This window comes from Lycorma delicatula, chromosome 13, assembly GCF_047948215.1.
Source record: "Lycorma delicatula isolate Av1 chromosome 13, ASM4794821v1, whole genome shotgun sequence".
Lineage (NCBI taxonomy): Eukaryota > Metazoa > Arthropoda > Insecta > Hemiptera > Fulgoridae > Lycorma > Lycorma delicatula.
Genome location: NC_134467.1, coordinates 38,808,187 through 38,819,183, shown reverse-complemented (window position 1 = coordinate 38,819,183; position 10,997 = coordinate 38,808,187). Strand labels below are relative to the sequence as shown.

At 27.3% G+C, this 10,997-nt stretch overlaps 1 protein-coding gene across 2 annotated transcripts in view; it reads left to right on the top strand.

The window, feature by feature from the left end:
• Positions 1-6,672: 6,672 nt before the first annotated feature.
• Ack (activated Cdc42 kinase) overlaps positions 6,673-10,997 on the top strand; it is a 139,144-nt gene continuing 134,819 nt past the window's right edge. For both annotated transcript variants that reach the window (XM_075381075.1, XM_075381074.1), the window contains exon 1: positions 6,673-6,835. The gene's annotated coding sequence lies outside the window, so the exon portion shown is untranslated. The remainder of the gene's footprint in view (positions 6,836-10,997) is intronic.

Here is a 10,997-nt window from a genome sequence, read left to right as displayed (position 1 = left end):
TAGATCGTTACATCTTACGCGCCAATATCACAATCGCTCTACCATCCACCGCAACATTTAACGACAGTTAAACGACATTTAACGGTAGTTTCTATCAGTTTAAATTGTGTAATAAATAAACTAGAATTTTTAAATATTAAGAGTTCAAACAAACATACATATAAACGAAAAATGAGAAAAATCTCTTTGGTTATTATTTGGTTGTATTTCCCCATCATGATAGAAATAATATCTCATGTCATAGCAACTATGGTGCGTGGAATTTTTTTTATTAAACACTGAAATCTTTCCACAGGAGGCCTACTATAAAACACTCAACTTTTTTATTTTTTAAAATTAATTTAATTTTTTTTGTTTATGACATCAGTATTTGTTATTACATTACAGTCTCAATTATACAGTAGTCTGTTATTTGTTGCCATTAATCAACAGCATCAAATGACAATATAAAGACCTGACAGATGCAATGATGAACTAGAAATTATACATTAATGAGTAGATGGTACATACACATTATAAATAAATATACCACACTCATGTAGCATTCAAAAAATTAAATTATTACATAGTTGTTGCAATATATATATATATATTTTTTTTTTTTTGTCTTCAGTCATTTGACTGGTTTGATGCAGCTCTCCAAGATTCCCGATCTAGTGCTAGTCGTTTCATTTTGGTATACCCCCTACATCCTACATCCCTAACAATTTGTTTTACATATTCCAAATGTTGCCAGCCTACACAATTTTTTCCTTCTACCTGTCCCTCCAATATTAAAACGACTATTCAAGGATGCCTTAATATGTGGCCTATAAGTCTGTATCATCTTTTAGCTATATTTTTCCAAACGTTTCTTTCTTCATCGATTTGCCGCAACACCTCTTCGTCACTTTATCCATCCACCTGATTTTTAACATTCTCCTGTTGCACCACATTCCAAAAGCTTCTAATCTTTTCTTCTCAGGTACTCTCATCGTCCAAGTTTCACTTCCATATAAAGCGACGCTCCAAACGTATACTTTCAAAAATCTTTTCCTGACATTTACACTAATTTTTTATGTAAACAATTATATTTCTAACTGAAGGCTCATTTCGCCTGTGCTGTTCGGCATTTTATATCACTGCTTCGTCCATCTTTAGTAATTATTCTACTTCCCAAATAAAAAAATTCTTCTACCTCCAGAATCTTTTCTCCTATTTTCACATTCAGTGGTCCATCTTTGTTATTTCTATTATATTTCATTACTTTCGTTTTGCTCTTGTTTATATATATATGGGGTACTTTGAAAGGGTATTAGGTATTTAAAAAAAAAGAAAAAGTTATATAAAATACATTTTAATTAATATCATAATTAAACAATTATTTTTTTTTCCAATAATTTACATATTTTGCAATTTTTAATCCTCGGATTCGGTCTGTCCCAGTTGTTGAAATCATTTTCTTCAGAATGCTATTAGTAAATGCTCGTAACATCTCTTCTTTATCATTTCTTTGTCTAGTCTAAAATATGAAGGTAGACCTATGAATGATATCAAATTTCATCTTTTTAGCTTTTTCGTACCTATCAAGTAAAAAACTTTTTAGAATGTGCTTAAGTATGACAGCTCCATGAACTGCTAATCCCAGTGTGATACATTTTCTGATGCTTGCATCGACATTAGCCATTACATCATATGCTTCAACCATCTTATGTGCTTCAAGAAATCGCTCAATGTCTTGTGCATTTATATGGAACAGTAATGCTAAAATAAATAAATCTTCCTAGAATAAATAAAGGTTAGTGCAAGAAAATAGATTTAGAGAATAATATTATATATAGTTCATATTTTTATTATAGTACAGACTGCCTAGAAATTTTGCATACATTAACAATATGCTTATATATACGTCCACTTCTTTATCTTTAGTGGAACTTTCTGTTGATAGGTACCAAGAAACATTAAACCCACTGGGTTGGTCTAGTGATGAATGCATCTTCCCAAATGAGCTGATTTGGTAGTCAAGAGTTCCAGCGTTCAAGTCCTAGTAAAGGCAGTTACTTTTATGTGGATTTGAATACTAGATCGTGGATACTGGTGTTCTTACAAGGGTTTCAAGTAACCACAAACCTCAGGAATGGTTGAACTGAGACTGTACAAGACTTCATTTACACTCATACATATCATCCTCATTTATCCTCTGAAGTAATACCTGAATGGTAATTCCCGGAGGCTAAACAGGAAAAAAAAAAAGGTACCAAGAAACAGCATTCTCCATGATGGTCTGTCCTGAGCTTTTTCTTTTAAATTATAGTATTCTTGTCTCCCTTTCAAATCATCCAACATTCCTATCCTCCTTCTTCCTCTTCCTCTCATACCCTAAACCTTTCCATCAATTATTACTTCTTAAATATGTTCATATTGTAGGATGTGGCCTATGCAATTAGTGTTTCTTTTTTATATTGTCTTAATCATACACCTACTCTCATTTATATTTGTCAATACCTGATCATTAGTTATTCTTTTTTGCCAGTTGTTACTTATAATTTTTCTCCATAGCCACATTTAAAAACTTTCCAGGTATTGAGTTTCTCTTTATTCTATTGTTCATGTTTCTGCATCATATAATACCATAATCTAAACAAAACATCTTACAAATCTCATTTTCAGATCAATAGGTATATTATTTATGCATTTTGTTGTTTAATGTGAAAGTAAACTGGACTTTCATATTAGAAAAAATCTTTTTTTAAAAGCAAGTATGCAACTTTTATGTTTTTAATTAATTTTATTTAAATCTTTTATTTTAGCAAATAACCAGGGAGATTATTATCGGCTGAAAAACAAGAAAAAAGAATGCTAAATCTTACTGTCCCTAAAATACCATTAATAAATTTTGATGAAAAGCTCTAATTATTGGTTTTATTTTTTTTTATCGTAGACTGAGCGGATTATCCTTAAGGTATATTAGGCATGTGCCTAGGAGCCCATCTCAAGAGGACTCCATCTCAAGAACCTTTGGTTGTGTTTTAAAAGAAGCCTATTAAACTTATAATTTATAAAATAAAATACTAATTTAAATGGAAAATCATTTTTATATGTTTTACTAACTTAAAAGATAAGCATTTCAATGAAAAATTATGTGTACTAACAGCATAACTAGTAATAACCCATCTACACCACCCCAACTTGTTGAATTATACTGGCAATCCTTTGGAGAGCAGACAAAAACTTCAAAAATATATTACAGAAACTTGATCTCTTGTACTTTTGGCGTTATACCGTACTGTCTGCAATCACGTAATAGTTAAAACTTATAAAAATGTTTAATATCGTCCAAAAAGTAAGTTTTCTTATTGACTTAATTCTTCAATTTAAAATAACTTTTCATTTAATTTTTGGATAGGATATAAGATATTAAAATGGTTTGGAAATTATTTTATAAATAAAACACATTACATGTATAAAAACCGATAATATTAGACATACCTCTGAGAAGTATTTTAGAGCTACTCTGTTTAAAAGTTATATGTTTGATATTGCCCATAATTGAGAACTGTAAGCTAAATCTATTTGTTGATAACAGCGATAGACAAAAAAAAAAATTTTAATGTTTCTCTAAGCATGATACCATTTCTTGAATTGCTTTTTTGCATACATTACAGATCTGTGAATACAATTTTTCTATCACCCTTAGTTTTAAATTAATTTCGCTTCAAAAAAAATTAAGGGAAAATATAGTTAAAATCTGTAAAATTTATAATTTTGTCACCACAAATTATCATTATATGTTTAAAGATAAACCAAAAATTGTTAAAAATTAAAAAAAAAATGTTTTCTTCTCCCCACTTTCAAAATCATCTTCCAAGAAAATTTATTGATCTTTTTTTGCATTTACTTTGTTGGAAGAAACTAAAAAAATTACAACTAATAAAATTTAATGATTTCTTATTTTTTGGCGAGGGGGCAATTATAATGAAATTTTATTGTAATCGTATTACAAAAAGTTTATTATTTAAACTTTTAATAATATTAAAAAGTTAAATAATAAACTTTAAAAGTAAATTCCATGGCGTGAATGGTAGTGTAATTGTACGGTTTACAATTTCATTGTAATTTTTTTGGGTATATATATATATCTATTTTAAATAAGGGTTATTTTCTGTTAATTCACTGTCATTTTAAATATCACCTTTAATTTAATACCATTTTGTATTTAGTTTAAATATCATTTTTGTTATTAGAAAGTTGCTCATAATTTGTATATTTAATGTTAATTAGATGAAGTTAGCTAACAAGATGAGTGTAAACGTTTTATTAGGTTTGGTTACGTTGATATTAGTACATGGAATTGTTTGTTACATTACCTAACCTGACCTTAACCAGAATATATGTATTAACGTAATACATAACCTAGTTGGTTATCACATAAATACAATATACTGTATATGAGTAAATACACATTGCAGTCAATGTTTTAGGTGGTGTTGAATTAATGGAAAAGAATGCAAATAAGCAAAAAAAAAATCACTGTATGTAAGTAAAAATCACTATGGTATTTTTGTCTAGTGCTAGATTGTATTTTGGAATTAGATAGTGCATAAGAAAAATTGTTTATTTGCTAGAGCAACCAAATCCTGAGTTAATTTCACAGGATTTTTATTTATTACTTATCCAAAATATAAGTTATTAAGTCTTACTGCACAAAAAAATTTATTAAAGGATAAAGTAAAAGATATTTTATGTAAATGTTAACTTTAAAAATCTTAAATAATTCCAAAACTTAACTTTCCAAAAATAGCAACCATCTGTTGACACAGGTTAAATAATTATAATTAATTTATAATTATACTGTAAATTAATTTACTGTAAATTATAATTAATTTCTTCTCTCTTTGGTAATTAGTATCCATTTATAGCTACCATGCTTTTTTATGATAAAAAATACATTTTGTAGTGTGTGTGTGTGTGTGTGTGTGTGTGTGTGTGTGTGTGTGTGTGTGCACGCGCGCATATGGAAAAAATACCTAGGATTTGAACCTAGAACCTTCAAGCCGATAGACGATCCAACACCATGGAGGCCAGCAATATGTTAAAAATTGTAATCTTCATTGGTTAATATTACTATCAAATTTTATGTGGTAATAATTATTACATATGAGAGTAGCTAAAATGGGTGACATTTTTCTAAAACTTTCATGTAGAAAAATAATTATCAAATGTTTATATAGTACTAGCTCCCTGTCATAGCTTCGCTTGTGCTATATGGTTACTTGCGTTTCCCGTGGTGGTCAATCTTTTTATTTTATATTTATTAGTCAAGTAACTGGAAGCAGGTGCAGTCACTCACACATACAGTAACGGTGGCATATCGCATTTCCCGTTGCTCAGTTTTTTTAGTCGAGTGGGATTGATCTGTGCGTATTCGGTTGCTTTATAAACCTATTTCCCGTCGCTTAGTTGTTTCAGTCGAATGGGATTGGGCTGTGTATTCGGTCGCTTTTCAATCTTGACTGTCTTTCATCTTCAGTCTCTGCCACATGAACAGTTTTCATCATACGTGCTTTTTTTGTATTTCTCCTGATTGAAGAATGTCTTTTAGGCACGGTATGATGTTTTGAAAAAAGAACACAGAATTTAAAAGACCGCAGTTAAATACTTTACACACTTTAAATTAGTAACACAGATGATAAACAAAAGCAGCTATTTATTTATGTTTTTAAACAGCTGTAAAAAATTGTAAATGAATGAATCGTAAAAATTACATATGCATGTGCGCTAAATCGATTAAAACTTAGGAATAACTGTATGTTAAAACCTCAGCCCTTTTCAAAATGAATCGATTCAAAAAAATGTTAGCTAAAAATTAAATTTTTCTTGAAAATCAGTTATTTTGAAAAATAAATAAGCTTTATGGAAGAAATAAAGTGTTTTAAATTTCGTTATGTTGGAGGTCCAAAAAAATTAGCCTATGTTCACCGCAGGGATTCAAAGTGTAGTTATTCAAAATTTTAGACAAATCTGTCTGGTAGATCTCGAGTTGGAACAGACAGACAAACATTGATTTTTATATATATGGATTTTAAAGATTAAGAAGTAATAAAAAAATGCATTTGCTTAAGTAATTCAGTCAGTAATTTATATCAAATTTATTCCAAACATTTTTTATTTAAATAAATCAATAACATGGTGATAAGAAATGTGTTTACATTAAATATTATTTTCTTGAATTCAAATAATGTCATTTCTTCCCGCGAATCATTATTTAACCGTTATAATGAATACGAATTCAACAGCTGGTTGGCAGCAGACTTCATTAAATGCTAAATAAATCTCATTTTTTTCAATACTGTTACGATAATGCTGTACTTACTTTTAATATCAATTTTTAATACATTTTTCCAGAAAAACATTTTATTGGTCATATTTGAAAAATATTTTATCAAAATTCAGAATGTTTATCATAATTGAATTATATTTATACTATTTATCTTTATTATAATTAATTTTCCTACTGAAAAAAACAAAAATAGTACGATATTTGACAAGTTTAATATATTATTATTAATAAATACCGAAATATGATAATTTTAAGTATTAAATATTTGGTTATCTGGGAAATTTCGTTATTTTTTTCTTGTTTAGTGCAATATTGTTTTCTCACAATTCTCTGTGTGTTTGTGTGTATTTGTATATGTATGTCGTGGTTACAGTTCGTCCGTATCCAGTGTGTACTTCCTTGAATTAGCTCTGTCTGTGTTTATAAAGTGAATGATATTTGTTTTGCGTTGTTTGTTAGTGAATTATTATTATGTTATAATCGGTTACTTGTATCGCTTGTGAATTCTTTTTACAAGTAAGTTATTTTTAATTTTGTATGTTTGTCAATATTGAAAGTGAAAGTATTTTATATACACACCCTTTTCTTAAGACGTAAACCTTTGTCCTAAAAGGTGGTTGTAATTTTTTTGGTCAGTTTTATTTATTGGTTATCTTCTTTAAAAGGTTATGATGAATTATACGTAATCTAGTATTTTGATATGTCAGAAGATTATACTAATTACGGTTATTAAATTTCTGTTTTGACATGTATTGTTTTTCATTCAATTTGAATTTTTTTTTTAAGCTATTTGGATTATCATATTATAACATCTATGTTTATTATTACCATCACGTTATTTCTTTATACAATTATTCATGAATTTAATATATGATTACATTCTTTGTTTTTATTTAGTATAGATATAAAAATATCGTGAGTATCTTGAAATTATATTTCATATCTTTTCAGGTTAGTTGATGATTTGTAGTTAGTTATTTTGCCCTGCACCCAACGGTGAATTTAAAACATCTAACATTGTATTTCGTAAATAATTTCTTTTCTTATAAATTATGGAAAAAAGTTTTTTCAGAAAAATTAAATCATTCATTAACAAATTATTAAAAAAAAGTAATAGATTATCTAAATTTATTGTAGGTAGAAGTGACAGTTTAAATTATTTATCTGTCTGTATAACCAGTTCACCCATTTTGCATGTTTAGTAAGGAATGTAGTACACAGTAATTTATGACATTATGAATTCTAATGGAAATTATTTATTATTCTTATGTTATTAAAGACCTGTCTAACAACAATTAAGTTTATAAAATAACTTAGTTGAAATTTTGTAGACACCTACATTATGAAAATAATGAATTGAATATAATAACTTTTAAATTAAGGATTGTATTAAGTTATGTTATAAAATTGGAACTGGAACTTGTTTGTGTAATACAAAACAATAAAAATGTTATTTTTTGTTGACTGTTTATCACACACATTTTATTTGATATCTATCTGTGTACGAGTGTGTTGTGATAGTTGTGTAATAATAGAAGTGTTAATTTTCAAATAATTTTATTGTTTTGCATAGTAATAAATAAAGCTGATGAAATTGTCATAAATAAAGCTGATGTCTAATTAAAAAAAAAAAAAAAAAAAACAATCCAAAGTTTTTCATAGATCTGTTCATAACAAATTTCACTAGAATTGAATTAGATGCAAAGTGAACATCTAGTGTGGTGCAAGCTTTTCTATTTAACAAATTGAGTGATATCTTACATGAAAAATGTTTAAAGAAAAATTCAGATGTTATTTATTTTATTAATCAATATGTGGCATAGACAAATTGCTACTAAAAATATACAAAAACAAAAGATATGAACTGTTTTTCTATATATTTCTATCCTTTAGCTGTTGTATCACAAAATTATCTTAGATTTAACTGGCTACCCTGTATTATATTATAACATTTTAGTTCAAGTTTTATAAAAGAAAGTTGTTAAAATTCATAAAAGAATTGAAAAAAGTATCTTTTAAAATGTTTATTTTCCTTTCAGCCAACTATAGACTATGTATTTAACACTTTCCTTTACATTTCGTTCCCTTTTAAGTCTGTCATTACCTTTTTTCTTTAAATATTTTCTTGTTTTGGTCCTACTTCTTTGTATCCTCCTTACCAAGATTTCATTTAATTTTTTCGTGATGAATTTTCAATTTTGTAAGTCTGAATTTCTATTGCTGCATGGTTTGCTTTCTTAACTTTATCACAATGTACATTTTTAGTTCTTTTATCTAAATAAAAGAAAATAATTTTTTCTTGTAAAATCTGTTACTCATTGTAAAATATGGTGTATGAAAGTCAATTTCTTCTTATCTATCGTTTTTTAATGATTGCTACTGTTAGTCCAAATCTGTATTATAAAGAAAATAGTTGAATTATGTAATATTTTATTAAAATGAAAGAATTTGACATTAAACATTTTACATCATGTGATCGTTAAAAAAATTGATTTTGAAAAGAAGATTTAATTAATTTGGTCTTTTGTGTTACTCCCCGCCATTTATAAAATTACACTTTTTAGGTTTTTTTATTTATTCAAATAAATTAATACAGTTACTGTGTATTATATTGTATATTATGTGAATTTGTGTTTTATTTATTTATTTATTTTGTGTATTTGATTTAAAGGTTAGTAGTTCAGTTTTATTATTGTTATTATTATAATATAGTTATGGTGAAAGTTTTTATTATGAAAACAAAAGTGCTTGCAATTAAATAATTTTACATGAGGTAGACTCTATAGTTGAGCATTTTCGTTTTCCATTTCAAAACCCTTAACGTCAACCGTAACCTTAGCCTTAAATGATAAATATTAATATGATAATTTTTTTCATTATTTTTCTCAAAATTTTCCGTACAAAATTTCATTAATACTGCATATTTTATTAAACCTGTAAAAATCAAACATTTGGTAGGGAATAACAGAAAAGACCCTGATTAAATTTTATGAATAACTGTTCCATTGATAGCCCATATATACATTTGGTAAGATGTAGATAAAATTAATGATGATCTGTTATGTATCTTGAATTTAGAGGTTTATTATTAGGGAAATTTTTAACATTATACCTTCATTTGGAATGGTTTTTATGAACGTGTCACCCCCGTTCTTATTTACTAATAAAGAAGTAAAATCGGAAAAAAAAATTCAATTTTTTGCTGTAAAAATTAAATGTAATTCTCCTATTTTGAGGTTACAGTCTATTTTTTTTTAACTGTAGAAATTTGTATTTTTATTACAAGGGAGATTCAGGTATGCTTTTAAATTGGCTTTTCATAAAAATAGATTTGTTTAATACTGTTGAAAATGACTAAAGTTCATTCTTACTCCTTAGATCAACTTGACCAGTATATATGATTATTTATTTATTTTATAGGGGAAGTTTCTGTGACTGTACCTTATAAGTTTTTTCTAATTAACTCTTATGTGGAAAATGTTTTAAATTAAAAATTATATTACGTATGATGAATTGAATTTTTTTTAGATCATTTCTTATGTCTTTATTATTATAGTTCAATAATGCGTAGTCTGATATTCAATTTTCATATGAAAATTTAAAAAAAATTTGATATAAATCCATGTAACTTTTTTCTCTTTTAATTAATTGCTTAGGAACAGAAATAGGAGGTTTTGCTTTACCCAATTGACACCTCAGCCAGTTGTTCAGCTTCTTGTGTAACCCCTAGCTAGGAAACAAGAGTGATTGGATAGTTTGTAGGCCATCTGATATAGTAGGGTTGTTACTCATTGAGTGTTTCAGCAAAGAAAGGGCTAGCTACCAGATGGTGCCAGATGTGGGACCAGGGCACTCACTGATTTAATACCCATGGGTCTTGCCTAAAACATAAAGAAAGGTGGAAAAAGGGAAGGGACAGTCCAGCCACTGAAACACTGCCTTTGATGGGTTGATTGTATTAATTTATACATTTATCCAAAATTATTCTTTGATAATATAAACTAATTTTTTATGTTTGTTTTAAAGATTTTTATCTGTGTTAAAAAAAAATTGTATTATGCTTGTGTTCCATTAAAAAAGATTCCAGGTTAATAAGACTATTTGCATATTTTATATTGAATAATAAAAGTGTTGTACAATTATTTTTGGCTCTTTAAATCGATTTTATTTTGTGTAAAAAAAATTCTTTTCTAAAATATTATCTGTGTAACGGTTGTTTACTATCATATACAGACTCTGTACTCTTAAGTATTTTGCTGTGAGATACACAAAATCAACAAAAAAATTGTTTATGTAAAGTACATTATTACTGTGTATGTTGTTTTGCAATATTCATAAGAAATTTGTATTCAGAGTTAATGGATTTTGTCAGGGTTGTACAAAAATTATGTGCTTCTTTTCATTTCAACTGTTTTACTTATTATTTATCCAGTATTGTTGGTTAACAGTAACATTTCACTTTGAAAGTTTTATAGTTTGAGACCCAAGTGAATCATTTATATCTTAATGTTAATGGCACTTTGATTCTGTTAACCTGTTATATATATCAGACATCCATGGGAATAGTAAGCTGCTTATTTCATTAGCGATGTAACTGCTTATGGGCTCTGAATGCACCTTTCTACATCTGGAGACTTCTAGATTATCATATAAATTATATATACATATATCAGGCATT